General features: G+C 42.0%; 1 long non-coding RNA gene across 1 annotated transcript in view; it reads left to right on the plus strand.

Moving 5' to 3' along the window:
* The first annotated feature begins 720 nt into the window (after nucleotides 1-720).
* LOC123997546 overlaps nucleotides 721-14904 on the plus strand; it is a 61841-nt gene continuing 47657 nt past the window's right edge. Inside the window, exons 1-2 of the long non-coding RNA XR_006832127.1 lie at nucleotides 721-775; nucleotides 1838-1930. This is a non-coding gene — a long non-coding RNA (uncharacterized LOC123997546). The remainder of the gene's footprint in view (nucleotides 776-1837; nucleotides 1931-14904) is intronic.

Here is a 14904-nt window from a genome sequence, read left to right on the forward strand (position 1 = left end):
CTAGCGTCTTGGAATTAAAATTGGGATCATGTATACTCTGCTAATAACCATTTAAAAATGTCTATTGGTGAGAAATGTACAATACAGCGAACAAGGAATGTACGGTTAGTGCAAGGACCGCCGCTATTTCTCCATCCCCACTTTAAAGTAGTAGGAACAAATGTTTGTGTCAGTGTTTCTCAGGGTGCCTCAATTAGTAGGGAAGACGTAAGAAGGAAAACAGATAGTATAGAAAAACATTACAATTTTGTATAAATTCACCCACTTGAAGCACATTTACACTATGTCCTGGAACTGTGCTGTGTTATTGATTGGTACGTTTTGGGTATGATTTTGCTTTGACTGAATAAGTGTATATTTTAAAGATACATTCCAATGTGGTAATGCTGTTTCCCTGGCCTACTTATTATGAACAACAGGATCAGGTATGACACCTAGACTGCTGCTTTTATTTTGATTCAACAGAGTGATCTTGTATATATTGGAATGGGCCAATGAGCTAGTTCACTTTGGGTTACTGTTTTTCTGAATTCGTCTTCTATTGTGGTATTGCTTTATTCATTTACCATGACTATGCTGGTGTATCATTCATTTCTAAAAATCAATGCAAGTCATCTGAGTTGAGCAGAACTGGTATAAGAAAATATGACGACCAAGAATTGTAGAATGGTTCAGTCCATTTTCCGTGAACTGTTACGTCAACATGTAACATTATTTTCCCGCCTATTTCCCATTTGAAGAAGGTGTGTTTTCTGATCGGCTTCTGACATTAAAAGTATGTAAATATTGTTCTGTTTCTAGGCTACTTAAAAGTAGTGTAGGCCTAATATGTTCCTTGTGAACGTAATTTGTAAATCAAGATGGAATTCTGTTTGTTTAGAAAGTTATATTTGTACATGAACTGAATGGAATGTTTATCATAATACTAGTAGCCTAAATTTTGAACAGGAGCTAAGTCAACGTTAGCACTTGTTGTTTTTAGTATTTCGCCAACTATGCAGCTTAGCATGTTAAGCATTTTTGCCACGCTGTTTTTCCTGTGGTAAAACAAAACACATGAATTGTATTTTCACTGGTCAGGCACTAAGGGTTATATTGATTTGCTATTAATGCTAAATTGTAATTCTTTTCTCCTCTAGGGCCTATTTATTGCCTACCTCCATACTCTTCTAACGTTACATATCTTTTTCAATTGGTCTTTTCTTTTGTGTTATTGACTGTACGTTGTTGTTTTTGTCGCACTGCTTTGCTTCATCTTGGCCAGGTCGCAGTTGTAAATGAGAACTTGTTCTCAGCTGGCCTACCTGGTTAAATAAAGGTGTTCTCAGCTGGCCTACCTGGTTAAATAAAGGTGTTCTCAGCTGGCCTACCTGGTTAAATAAAGGTGTTCTCAGCTGGCCTACTTGGTTAAATAAAGGTGTTCTCAGCTGGCCTACCTGGTTAAATAAAGGTGTTCTCAGCTGGCCTACCTGGTTAAATAAAGGTGTTCTCAGCTGGCCTACCTGGTTAAATAAAGGTGTTCTCAGTTGGCCTACCTGGTTAAATAAAGGTGAAATAAATCAATCAAATATTCAATAGGTGTGGATGCAGTTGAGAACTGGTGCCTGTTGTAACATTTTCAGTATTTGAGAATTACAAATGGTTTTATTTGTGTATTGTATTATATTATGGTGTGGCACAGATGCAGTTGAGACATTGCACTTATGTCTGTTGTTTTCTCAAACTGCACTGCAGGTAGCAAATTGATATTCAGATTCATGTAGACAGAAGTCGTGCTGTCATCCTTTACACATAATGCATAAAAAACGTTTACACCAGCTCCATTTGGATTTTTCAGGGGAATGGGGATGTGCTACTCATGCAGTAAGCCAATGCCTAGTGAGATGGAAGAAAGAGAATCATATCCACGGACTTGAAATCAGCTCACCAGGTAACACCAACACAGTATCATAGTTATTTAGAGTCTTCCACTTTAATTCATTTTCCTGTGTCAAATCTGTAACCATTTGAAGCCTACAATATTGCACTCAACTGAGGGAATGCAATTGTCTTAAAGTTAGCAGCAGAGCCTCTTGTGGCCAGTTAAGTATTGCAGTATAGTTTAGTAAAGTGTTGTGGGTGCATACTATTAGTTGTAACCGTGTTTTGGTGATTTCAATGTTTTTCTAAAGCCTCTTTTTCAAATGTGTTGTATATATATTTCGTGACACCTAATCAATTAGAGGTTGTTTGTAAAGTCTATCAATATCAACAGCAATCAGAGAAAGGCCTATTATTCATGGTCTATTGGTTGATTTTGTCATATTTTGGGGGGACTGCATTAGCCGAAGTATATTTGACTTTGATTATTTGCGGTCTGCAATGGAGATTTACTTTGCAGTAGGTTAGAGAGTAGAAAGGAAACCTACTTTTTGTTTGTTTTCTTCACAGGGAAAGGGAGTGGGGGCTTGTTTGTATCATTGTGGTATATAGATAAATACAATATTTTAAATAAGGGAATGAAAGTCATCTAGTTGTTCTGCATCTTTCTTTTATACAAAATAGTGTCAACAGTAAACATTTAATTACACTAACCTGACAGTATTAGATGCGGAAGGTAAAGTACAGTAGGCCATTTATTTATTTTTACTGATGAGGCAACCATTTACAGACATGCCATATCCTGGCAATTCACACCTCTGCTTGAACCCAAACAAAAAAAGGTATACTCTCTGCACACAAAATAGCATTGCCATCATCCTGGACAGGACATGATCTAAAAATACAGACCTGATCTCATCACGCACGCATGCACCCACCCACCCACCCACCCACCCACCCACCCACACACACACACACACACACACACACACACACACACACACACACACACACACACACACACACACACACACACACACACACACACACACACACACACACACACACACACACACACACACACACACACACACACACACACACACACACACACACACACATTCACAGCATTTACTTCCCCAACCTGATTTCAGTAAAGCCATAAAAAGGCCTTTTGTGCCTCGACATTTCCTACCATTGAACCATTACTGAATTATCATTCTCCAAGGGAATAGAGGCCTGTCGTCGTCTTTCAATTACCTTGTGTGAAAGTGAATGAATTCTTAAAATAATAACATTACACATTACCGTGTATGTCGCCATCTCGCAGAGTGCCACTGCCACAATGGAGCAACTTTTCTGTGGCAAGATGGAAAACAGCCTAATGTGTCGCGTAGCTACTTCATTTGACTTTAGAAAAGACAGTGCTGTTTTAACACAGCACTAACTAGGCCTACAGGCAGCCATAATGAATATACAAGTTGAACAGGGCCCTCTTGGTCAAGTGGATTCATTTTTTATCATTCTTATTTGAAATCCTATATGTGTTTAATTTATGGGTTCTGGGTGCTTAATTGTGTTGAGAGGGCCCCTCCAGACTAAATATATTCATCATATAATCAGAAATGTACAACTTTCCGTCTTGGTGCCATCCACTGTAGCAGCGCAAGAGCATACAGGGAATGAGGACGGAAGTGTGTGTGAATTTTAATTGTGCTCGCAGCTACACGGCCACCAACTACAGTTACACACTGGTGTTCCCTGAGGTATAAACATTTAAAATGAACTAAGTAAAAAAAGAAAGTTGCCGTAAATGGGGGGGGGGGGGCATGGCAGTGGCGTATCCAAATGAAGAAGGAGAGGGGAGAGCCGCTGCAATTCCCTGAAGATGGTTTATTATTCTGTGCTAAAATGAAGCGGGAGCAAGGAGTGGTAGTCAGCGATGCGTCAGAGTTGCTCTTTGAAGACATGAAAAAGCTGAACGCACAACAAAGACCAGATGTTCCAACATGCCTTATTTATGCACCCATCAGCCAGCTTCCCATGTCCACAAAACACCAGCATATATTTTCCTTTTAAACTCACACATACAGCATAGCACCTGCCTTCTGCAAGGGTGCCACTTTTTTGTGATTTTGTTTGTAAATGTGCTCCTGTCTTTCATTTGGAATCGTGGAACAGGTACAATTTGGTCAATTAGCTGACATTTCAAGTTATGACTTGGGTCTGTAGCTGTCAATCATAGCGACTATTTCACTATTTGTGGAAAGATAAGGACATTGAGATGATTGTATACAGTATGTCTATATGGTTTTTGGTTACAAAAGGGCACCGTTATCACGTCTAGAACCTGTAAACTGCCCTATATTCCTCTCCACTAACACCATTCAGTTTCTATCTGCAACAGCCGTTCCAACCTCAATGACCCAAATACTGCACATGCACACATGCTCTAGTAACTGTATATGCGTGTGCATGCATCCCTTCACACATCCCTGTACCACTGAACACACACACACACATACTGTACACTGAACAGAAATGAGCTGATGGTCTAATTTATCTGCATTCTAAATGTGATAGCATAGTATCAGCATGGTTAAAAGCTTTTTATTCATTGTTTTCAGTGCTCTCAAATAAGTATCAACAGTTTATCTCTGTTTTTTACTCCAAAATGCTAAGGACCGGAAGGAAAGATCCTTAAACAAAAGCTGTTCAGTTCAATTAAAAACCGGAGCTATCTCCCCGAATGGAGGGATTCATGGAAACAAAGAGTGCTAAATTGATGGCACCACAATAAAACTATTAGCTGGGGAGTAGACAGATGCTGATGTGCCGGTCTCCTTTCCAGGGATTATTATTTATTTACACTTCTCAATCACAGCCTCCCAGATGCCACCCGGACTCTGGCGTGGCACGCACACTGGGGGAAGTAGGGAACTCTGGGTAATAGAGCAGGGCTAGGGGAGAGCATCTCTCCAGTCAAAGGGACATGGGGTCAGGGTGCGGAACGTGGGTACAGTGTGACACAACAGTTAAAGAAGCCCTGGCACCGTGCCCAACACAAATCAACGTCTTAGATAGCTGTTTTTGTCCAAGGATTCTTTAATTGTCTGTGTTCTAATAGGCCTGCGTGTGCACATCTGTCACTAAGAAACAAATTGCTTCGTTTAAAGAAAAAATGGAATTGATCCAATTTCACATAAAAACTAACACAGGGATGGATGCAGACTTGGAAGTCATCGCAACTCAATTCACTTCTGTTCAACAAATTTTGAGACAATGTGTATTAAACTGTGTCATGATTATGCTGTGACAAAATGGCTGCGATTCAACCAAGAGTCTGCTCAGAGACTGAGAGAGAGAGCCAGGTTGTATTCACTTGGAATCTTCTTTCACTTCAACCCATCTCCCCATTTCCTCAAAGCAGTAGTTGAGGCACTGATTTGGTCTTGTCAGATATGATGGAGGGGGTTTCTTTGGAGACGGCTGTCCTTGCCTCTTCTTTGGCCCGAGAGCGTCTCGAGCGTGCCCACCACTCTCAGTATGCACGCTCTCGCCTCTGAAAAACATCTTTATTCAGCTTCTTCACTAATGTCTGCGGCACAGGCATCAACATGCTTTGTGCGAAATGAATTACTGCTAATTAAAAATCAACAGAAATGAGCATGCAACACTCTGTGCCCCATTAATATTTTAACCAGCAGCAGCAGTAATTAAAGCCGCGCTAATTTTTTCCCTCTCTCGCTCAGCATCCACAACCAGTCAATAAATTACATCAAAAAGTACAGGTGTGTTTCCCTGTCAGAGCTGTAATATCATGATAAATCGGCATCATCCCTCATAGTTAACAGTCCCCTCGCAATTCGCCGCAGACTCACTACTTGCTGTTATCTTTGCCAGGGTAAATGGTAGGGGGGCGAGGAGGCCTCTCGTTTCGGTAACGCGCAGGTGTCTCAATGTGCCACATTTTGCAGGTAGCAAATGTGTGCTAAGAGCACCATTAATGGAGACGTAAAGGCTTTTCTTTTCTGCCTTGGTGTTTATGAAGACACTCTGAAAGAGAAAACGGATGTTTTCTTCACAGCTTCTCCCCCAGGCAATAAGCATGTCACTGTTCTTAGTATATCATGTGTCTTACATGTCTGTTTATCTTATTCTGGTATTTATTTGACACAGTTTTTACAATGATTTTGTAAATATATCATTACTACGCATGGCCGTGCACAGACCGTCATTTTGTTGTTGCTCATATCTCCAAATTCATAACATACTAACTGCCTCTGTAGTGATTATTATATTATATTTTTCCCCGCATAGGCCTATGTATTTCTGAAACAAATCACTCACTTATCACAAATTGTAAGCAGGCTAGTTACAGTGCTTCCCAAAGACATGATTGACATTGGGAAAAGTTGGTGGGCTATCAGCTGATCATTCTTGTTGATGATTGAACTAAATCTGCAAGTTAGCTAGCTCAATTTTTTCCCTGCTGTTTGTGATTTATATTTAATGCTCTTAAATAATAACTTCATAATATATCATTCAGAATCATGATATATGGCTGGCTGGCTAGTGCTTGTGTGGATATTTGAGGACGTCACGACGACTTGCGGGCAGTGGGTTCAGAACAACAATGACAAAAACGGTATACAAAATGTTGTTATTATTCCACCACCAAAAGGGCTCTTGGCAAGTGGGAGGGCAAAGGGGCACGTGGGAGGGAACAGTTAGACCCCGATCTGTGCACATGCCTGCTCCAACGTCACTACTTACTTTGCTATTAGTAGAGCTATCAACACAAACAGTTTCAATCAGTTTACTCCATCAAGTGCATCATGGTGCTGTTGTCCTAATATTCAAGCATTTTCTACTTCTACTTAAAGTGGTAATCAGTAGTTGAAACAAAAACCAAGTGTGAGGGATGGGGGTGGAGAAATGTAGCCACTCTCAAATTCATATGCAGAGCTATGGATGTAAGGACTGATCATCCATGATATCAAACTTATAGTTTTATCTGTTTTCAGGCTATATAGTGTTTGTTTACATTTACTTTGTTTACAAACATTGGAGTAAACAAAGCTTAAATTTTAGCGTACCACAGTTGATCTAAGATCATGAAGCATTTATACATTATATTCTTGAATTAACAATGGGTACATTTTTTATTTTATTTTATTTCACCTTTATTTAACCAAGTAAGTTAGTTGAGGACAAGTTCTCATTTGCAACTGCGACTTGGCCAAGATAAAGCATAGCAGTTCAACACATACAACAACACAGAGTTACACATGGAATGAACAAAACATACAGTCAATAATACAGTAGAAAAAAAAGAAAACAAAGTCTATATACAGTGAGTGCAAATAAGGTCAAATAAGGGAGTTAAGGCAATAAATAGGCCATGGTGGCGAAGTAATTACAATATGGCAATTAAACACTGGAATGGTAGGTGTGCAAGTAGAGATACTGTGGTGCAAAAGGAGCTAAATAAATAAATACAGTATGGGAATGAGGTAGATAGATGGGCTGTATACAGATGGGCTATGAACAGGTGCAGTGATCTGTGAGCTGCTCTGACAGCTGGTTCTTAAAGCTAGTGAGGGAGATGGGAATCTCCAGCTTCAGTGATTTTTGCAGTTCGTTCCAGTCATTGGCAGCAGAAAACTGGAAGGAAAGACGACCAAAGGAGGAATTGGCTTTTGGGGTGACCAGTGAGATATACCTGCCGGAGCGTGTGCTACGAGTGGGTGCTGCTATGGTGACTAGTGCGGGGCTTTACCTAGGAGAGACTTGTAGATAACCTGTAGCCAGTGGGTTTGGCGACGAGTATGAATCGAGGGCCAGCCAACGAGAGCGTACAGGTCGCAGTGGTGGGTAGTATATGGGGCTTTGGTGACAAAACGGATGGCACTGTGATAGACTACATCCAGTTTGCTGAGTAGAGTGTTGGAGGCTATTTTATAGATGACATCGCCGAAGTCAAGGATTGTTAGGATGGTCACTTTTACGAGGGTATGTTTGGCAGCATGAGTGAAGGAAGCTTTGTTGCAAAATAGGAAGCCGATTCTAGATTTCATTTTTGATTGGAGATTCTTGATGTGAGTCTGGAAGGTAAGTTTACAGTCTAGCCAGACACCTAGGTCAAATCAAATCAAATCAAATTTATTTATATAGCCCTTCGTACATCAGCTGATATCTCAAAGTGCTGTACAGAAACCCAGCCTAAAACCCCAAACAGCAAACAATGCAGGTGTAAAAGCACGGTGGCTAGGAAAAACTCCCTAGAAAGGCCAAAACCTAGGAAGAAACCTAGAGAGGAACCGGGCTATGTGGGGTGGCCAGTCCTCTTCTGGCTGTGCCGGGTAGAGATTATAACAGAAAATGACCAAGATGTTCAAATGTTCATAAATGACCAGCATGGTCAAATAATAATAAGGCAGAACAGTTGAAACTGGAGCAGCAGCACAGTCAGGTGGACTGGGGACAGCAAGGAGCCATCATGTCAGGTAGTCCTGGGGCACGGTCCTAGGGCTCAGGTCCTCCGAGAGAGAGAAAGAAAGAGAGAATTAGAGAGAGCATATGTGGGGTGGCCAGTCCTCTTCTGGCTGTGCCGGGTGGAGATTATAACAGAACGTGGCCAAGATGTTCAAATGTTCATAAATGACCAGCATGGTTGAATATAGTATTTATAGTTATCCACGTATTCTAAGTCAGAGCCGTCCAGAGTAGTGATGCTGGACGGGTGGGCAGGTGTGGGCAATGACCGGTTGAATAGCATGCATTTAGTTTTATTTGCGCTTAAGAGCAGTTGGAGGCCATGGAAGGAGAGTTGTATGGCATTGAAGCTCGTCTGGAGGTTAGTTAACACAGTGTCCAAAGAAGGGCCAGAAGTATACAGAATGGTGTCGTCTGCGTAGAGGTGGATTAGAGAATCACCAGCAGCAAGAGCAACATCATTGATGTATACAGAGAAGAGAGTCAGTCCAAGAATTGAACCCTGTGGCACCCCCATAGAGACCGCCAGAGGTCCGGACAACAGGCCCTCCGATTTGACACACTGAGTTCTATCAGAGAAGTAGTTGGTGAACCAGGCGAGGCAATCATTTGAAAAACCAAGGCTGTTGAGTCTGCCAATAAGAATGTGGTGATTGACAGAGTCGAAAGCCTTGGCCAGGTCGATGAATACAGCTGCACAGTAATGTCTCTTATCGATGGCGGTTATGATATTGTTAAGGACCTTGAGCGTGGCTGAGCTGCACCCATGACCAGCTCAGAAACCAGATTGCATAGCGGAGAAGGTACAATGTGATTCAAAATGGTCAGTAATCTGTTTGTTAACTTGGCTTTCGAAAACCTTAGAGATGCTGGGTAGGATAGATATACAGTAGGTCTGTAGCAGTTTGGGTCTAGAGTGTCTCCCCCTTTGAAGAGGGGGATGACCGCGGCAGCTTTCCAATCTTTGGGAATCTCAGACGATATGAAAGAGAGGTTGAACAGGCTTGTAATATGGGTTGCAACAATTTCGGCAGATAATTTAAGAAAGAGAGGGTCCAGATTGTCTAGCCCGGCTGATTTGTATGGGTCCAGATTTTGCAGCTCTTTCAGAACATCAGCTATCTGGATATGGGTGAGGAGAAATGGTGGGGGCTTGGGCGGGTTGCTGTGGAGGGTGCCAGGCGTTTGACTGGGGTAGGGCTAGCCAGGTGGAAAGCATGGCCAGCCGTAGAGAAATGCAAGCTCTTATCCTCAATGCATTGGTCCACCATACCCTGCTATGACATAGAAACTTTGCAACATCAACAATGTATTACTGTAAGTAACTGATATTATAACTATTCTACTGTAGTCCCATCATGGTTTGGAGGCAGTGTCACTATATGCTGTACTTGACCAATACAATATTCCCACTGGGGACACACTGGTTGAATCAATGTTGTTTCCACGTCATTTCAAGGAAATTACGCATAATCACTGTGGAATAGACGCTTTAGTTGGCGTCTGTGTCCAGTGGGTATTTACGGGTATTGCTGCATTTGTGGCTAGTTTGGCTGAATGGACCCACCCATTTCATCACCTGCTTCTCTTGAAATCATACAATAAACGTTAACTCAAATCAAATCAAAGTTTATTGGTCGCATACACAGTTTAGCAGATGTTATAGTGGGTGCGGTAAATACTTAGGTTAGTGGCTCCTAACAAGCGCAGTAAAATTTTACAAAATAATGTTTTTATACTTTACAGCACTCAACAATGTTATTTTAATAAATCATTAGCTGAAGACCTATAGATACAGCGGTGACAGTCTGTGTGCAGTAAAAGTATGGCTCAGTTAACTTGGATGTTGATGAGTAAAACGCACTCAGCACTGAGACAAGACATGGCAACATAAGTGTAAATATTAATTTCACTGTATTTTTTGTGTAATAAATGAATTGATGCATGCTTTGGGGTCCTGGAGTCAGTAGAGATAAATGGGTTGGATAAATGGGTTGATTGGTTACGTGCCTCAACAAATGATAATTCCCTTCTCATTGGGAGCTTTGAGCACTTTTCTACTATTTTTAGGCCCCCTGGTGTGAGCTTTCTTCTGTCTCTACTCACTCTGTTATTAAGTCTCAGATCATTTTCAATTCATTGTTGAAGACTAAAATCTTTGGGTGATACTGTGTGGGAAAACGGGAAACAGTTTATTATAGTAAGCTGTTGTATGTTAATTAAGATTGCGTGTGAATTTCCCAAATTGACTAATGATTAGACATGACCTGTCTGTGTATTACCTCTGCGTCTTACACACACACGCACACGCACGCACACACACACACACACACACACACACACACACACACACACACACACACACACACACACACACACACACACACACACACACACACACACACACACACACACACACACACACACACACACACACTCACTCACTCACTCACTCACTCACTCACTCACTCACTCACTCACTCACTCACTCACTCACTCACTCACTCACTCACTCACTCACTCACTCACTCACTCACTCACTCACTCACTCACTCACTCACTCACTCACTCACTCACTCACTCACTCACTCACTCACTCACTCACTCACTCACTCACTCACAGACATAACAATTAAATTTGGCATATATGAAGTGTGTGACTACTCGTTAGTCTGCACCTCTACAAAAAAATGTGGGTCGTGCTCATGCTTTTTAATAAACATGAGAAGTCTGACAAGAATGACAAGAAACTCCATACAGTATCAGTATAATTCAAATAAAATCAAATGTTATTAGTCACTTGCTCTGAATACCTTACAGTGAAATGCTTACTTATGAGCAATGCAAATTGTCTGGGTAGCCATTTGATTAGATGTTCAGGAGTCTTATGGCTTGGGGGTAGAAGCTGTTTAGAAGCCTCTTGGACCTAGACTTGGCGCTCCGGTATCGATTGCCGTGCGGTAGCAGAGAGAACAGTCTATGACTAGAGTGCCTGTAGTCTTTGACAATTTCTAGGGCCTTCCTCTGACACTGCCTGGTATAGAGGTCCTGGATGGCAGGAAGCTTGGCACCAGTGGTGTACTGGGCCGTTCGCACGACCCGCTGTAGTGCCTTACGGTCGGATGCCGAGCAGTTGCCATACCAGACAGTGATGCAACCAGTCAGGATGCTCTCGATGGTGCAGCTGTAGAACCTTTTGAGGATCCAAGGACCCATCCCAAATCTTTTCAGTCTCCTGAGGGAGAATACGTTTTGTCGTGCCCTCTTCACGACTGGCTTGGTGTGCTTGGACCATGTTAGTTTGTTGGTGATGTGGACACCAAGGAACGTGAAGCTCTCAACCTGCTCCACTGCAGCCCCGTCGATGAGAATGGGGGCGTGCTTGGTCCTCTTTTTCCTGTAGTCCATCTCCTTGTCATGTGGCAGTCAGGTAAAGGGTCTTGTCACCAACTAGGTTATGCTGTTCTACATCTCTGGTTGACACTGAGGTCTCAGGGGCATTAATGGTAACGTGACGTATTTCTATTCAAGCACAATGGAGCGTAGCCCTTAGCAATTTTTACAGTGAGATCTTTGAACACAGTTCAGTCAAAGATGTCAAGATGTGTCTCATGTACATGAGTTGGCAGTCTACTGTATAGAATGAGTACGTTGTTAACTCTCAGTATTGTTGACATGTATTTATAGAGTGGACAGATATATAAAAGTCTGTGTGGTGTTGACATCATTGTTGAGGTCAATTGACACGCATATAATGGAAACATACGGTATGAGTCTGAATCACTTGTAACTATTTTTGTTGGAAATAATGTACAATGTGTTGGCCTAGCAAGCTTTGAAGAAAAAAAACATACAGGCTAAAAGGTTACATAAGAAAATAGTTGATATATTCATCATCGCAGTCAAAAACTAAATAATGTAATGTTCAATGCTTTTGCTAAGCCTAGATAAGACTGAACTGTTGTCTCAATATCATGGCTCTGTTTTTGCCCTCCCTGTTCCTAGCCTCTCTGCACAATGACATTACAGGATGCTGAGCTTCAGCTCATATAGAGACATATTCAAGACCCATTTATTTGAGATTGCTTTTAGCGTAATTCAATAAAGGCTTTTTTTTTAGTAATTTATTTCCATGGTGAAATTTCTGCTGAGGAAAAACAGGGCTGCATTTCCTTCATTAGCCGTAATAATAACAATAATGACATTAAATGTGATCATTACAAAGTTTCCCCTCTCAGGCATCAATGTCAACGTTACAGACCTACAGCACTTGGTGACTGATTGGCACTGGACATTGAGGAAGATGGAGCCAAATCATTTTAGTTTAAAATAAATTACATGATGTATGAAGCTGATTTACATACAGCGGTTACAGTAAGTAGACATATTGGAGAAGTCTCATAATTCATATTGTTCATATCTTCTTATTCTGGTTATGTTGTATTGGTGTTTTATCAAATATTGACTTTCTTTATATTATTTCTTAAAATTGGAATTTGTGAATATATTTGTGACAATATTAAAACAGTATTAGTCACAAACACTGGTACTGGTCAGAAAAACAATGGTGAGCTCTAGTGGTGTAGAGAGGAGGAGAAAGGATAGAGAGGGAACCTGACAAAGGGATACCCAGGTAGTCAGAGAAGAAGACAGGCAGAATGTAAAAGGAAGAGAGAGAGAGCAAGGATGAAGAGAGATATAGAGGAATGAGGAGAGGGCAAAACCGCGGAATTCACCCGCCACCATCGTCGGATCCATTTTCCACCACTGGAGGCCAACTGGCTATCAAAATGGCATCAGTCGGAGCTTAGAGAGGAGAACTTGGGCTTTGGTGATCTGCAGTCAGAGCAGCACAGCTTCCCAAATGCCCTGCAAAAATAAATATTTGAATATTCTCCGGCGCTCCTTAACCAGATTAAATTGGATCATTTCATTGCGCCGCTCGCCCTTGCCAAAATGCCAAAAGAGTGTGGGTCTTGGCGAGCCTCTGTCGCCCAGGCATGCTTCCCTCCCCCTGGCCCTGCCCACCCCCTGCACTATCTGCTGACACAGAGTCTGCCCCCAGGCCCCGGCTTTCTCCTCGGCCACCCTCTCCCCTGAGAGAGCTGGCACACGGTGCACACGTATAAAGCCCCAGACACACACTGGGAACGGAACCGGCCACTGGGCCAGAGAGCCCATCCTGTTTATGTGATGTCAGCGTCAGGTGACTCCCATCTCTTATGAAGGGTGTTGTCGCCCTCTCAGCCACTGTTGGTGCTATGAAAGCATAACGTCGCTGGCCTTTAGTTTTCCAATGTGTTGTACAGTTACTCCAGAGGTGGAAATCCATTCTCAAGGAGAGAATTCTTAGCCAAAGGAAAATGTCCTATTTCTTTCTGGAATATTTTCATACATGTTCATAACTTTGATGTTTACATAGCCATGGCATCTTGGTGATTGTTGCCAGTGTTGTTAGGGCCACTGTAACTTTTAAACTTTTGGAAAATCCTTCGTCAGCACTGGAACAGTCTAGAAAACATCTCTTCCACTGTCAGAACCCAGCTGGTCTGTTCGGCATGTCTGAAAGGTCTGTCAGAATAGGGATCAAGCAACAACTGTGTACCTGACGAAGCAGTAAAAGCATCTGCTATACTGCTGCAAGCGCAAATTATACCGAACAAAAATCAGAACTCGACTTGCAACAATTTAAAAGATTTTTACTGAGTTACAGTTCATATAAATAAATCTGTCAATTGAAATACATTCATTCGGCCCTAATCTATGGATTCCATATTACTGGGAATACAGATATGCATCTGTTGGTCACAGATACCTTACAAAAAAAGGTAGGGTCGTGGATCAGAAAACCAGTCAGTATCTGGTGTGACCACCATTTGCTTCATGCAGCGTGACACATCTCCTTCTGCATAGAGTTGATCAGGCTGGTGATTGTGGTCCTGTGGAATGTTGTCCCACTCCTCTTCAACGGCTGTGCGAAGTTGCTGGTTATTGGTGGGAATTGGAACACAATGTCGTACACATCGATCCAGAGCATACCAAACATGCTCAATGGGTGACATGTCTGGTGAGTAAGCAGGCCATGGAAGAACTAGGACATTTTCAGCTTCCAGGAATTCTGTTCAGATCCTTGTGACTTAGGGCCGTGCATTATCATGCTGAAACATGGGGTGATGGTGGCTGATGAATGGTATGACAATGGGCCTCAGGATCTCGTCATGGTATCTGTGTTCATTCAAATTGCCATCGATAAAATGCAGTTATGTTCGTGGTCCTTAGCTTATATCATATCTTCACCGCCACCATTGGGCACTCTGTTCACAACGTTGACATCGGCAACACGTTCGCCAACACGATACCATACACGAGGTCTGTGGTTGTGAACCGTTTGGCCAAATTCTCTAATACGACTTTGGAGGTGACTTAGGTGACTTATGGTAGAGAAATGAGCATTAAATTATCTGGCAACAGCTCTGGTAGACATTCCTGTAGTCAGCATGCCAATTGCACTCCCCCTCAAAACTTGAGACATCTGTGGCATTGTAT

This window comes from Oncorhynchus gorbuscha, linkage group LG15 (genome assembly GCF_021184085.1).
Source record: "Oncorhynchus gorbuscha isolate QuinsamMale2020 ecotype Even-year linkage group LG15, OgorEven_v1.0, whole genome shotgun sequence".
In the NCBI taxonomy this organism is placed as follows: domain Eukaryota; kingdom Metazoa; phylum Chordata; class Actinopteri; order Salmoniformes; family Salmonidae; genus Oncorhynchus; species Oncorhynchus gorbuscha.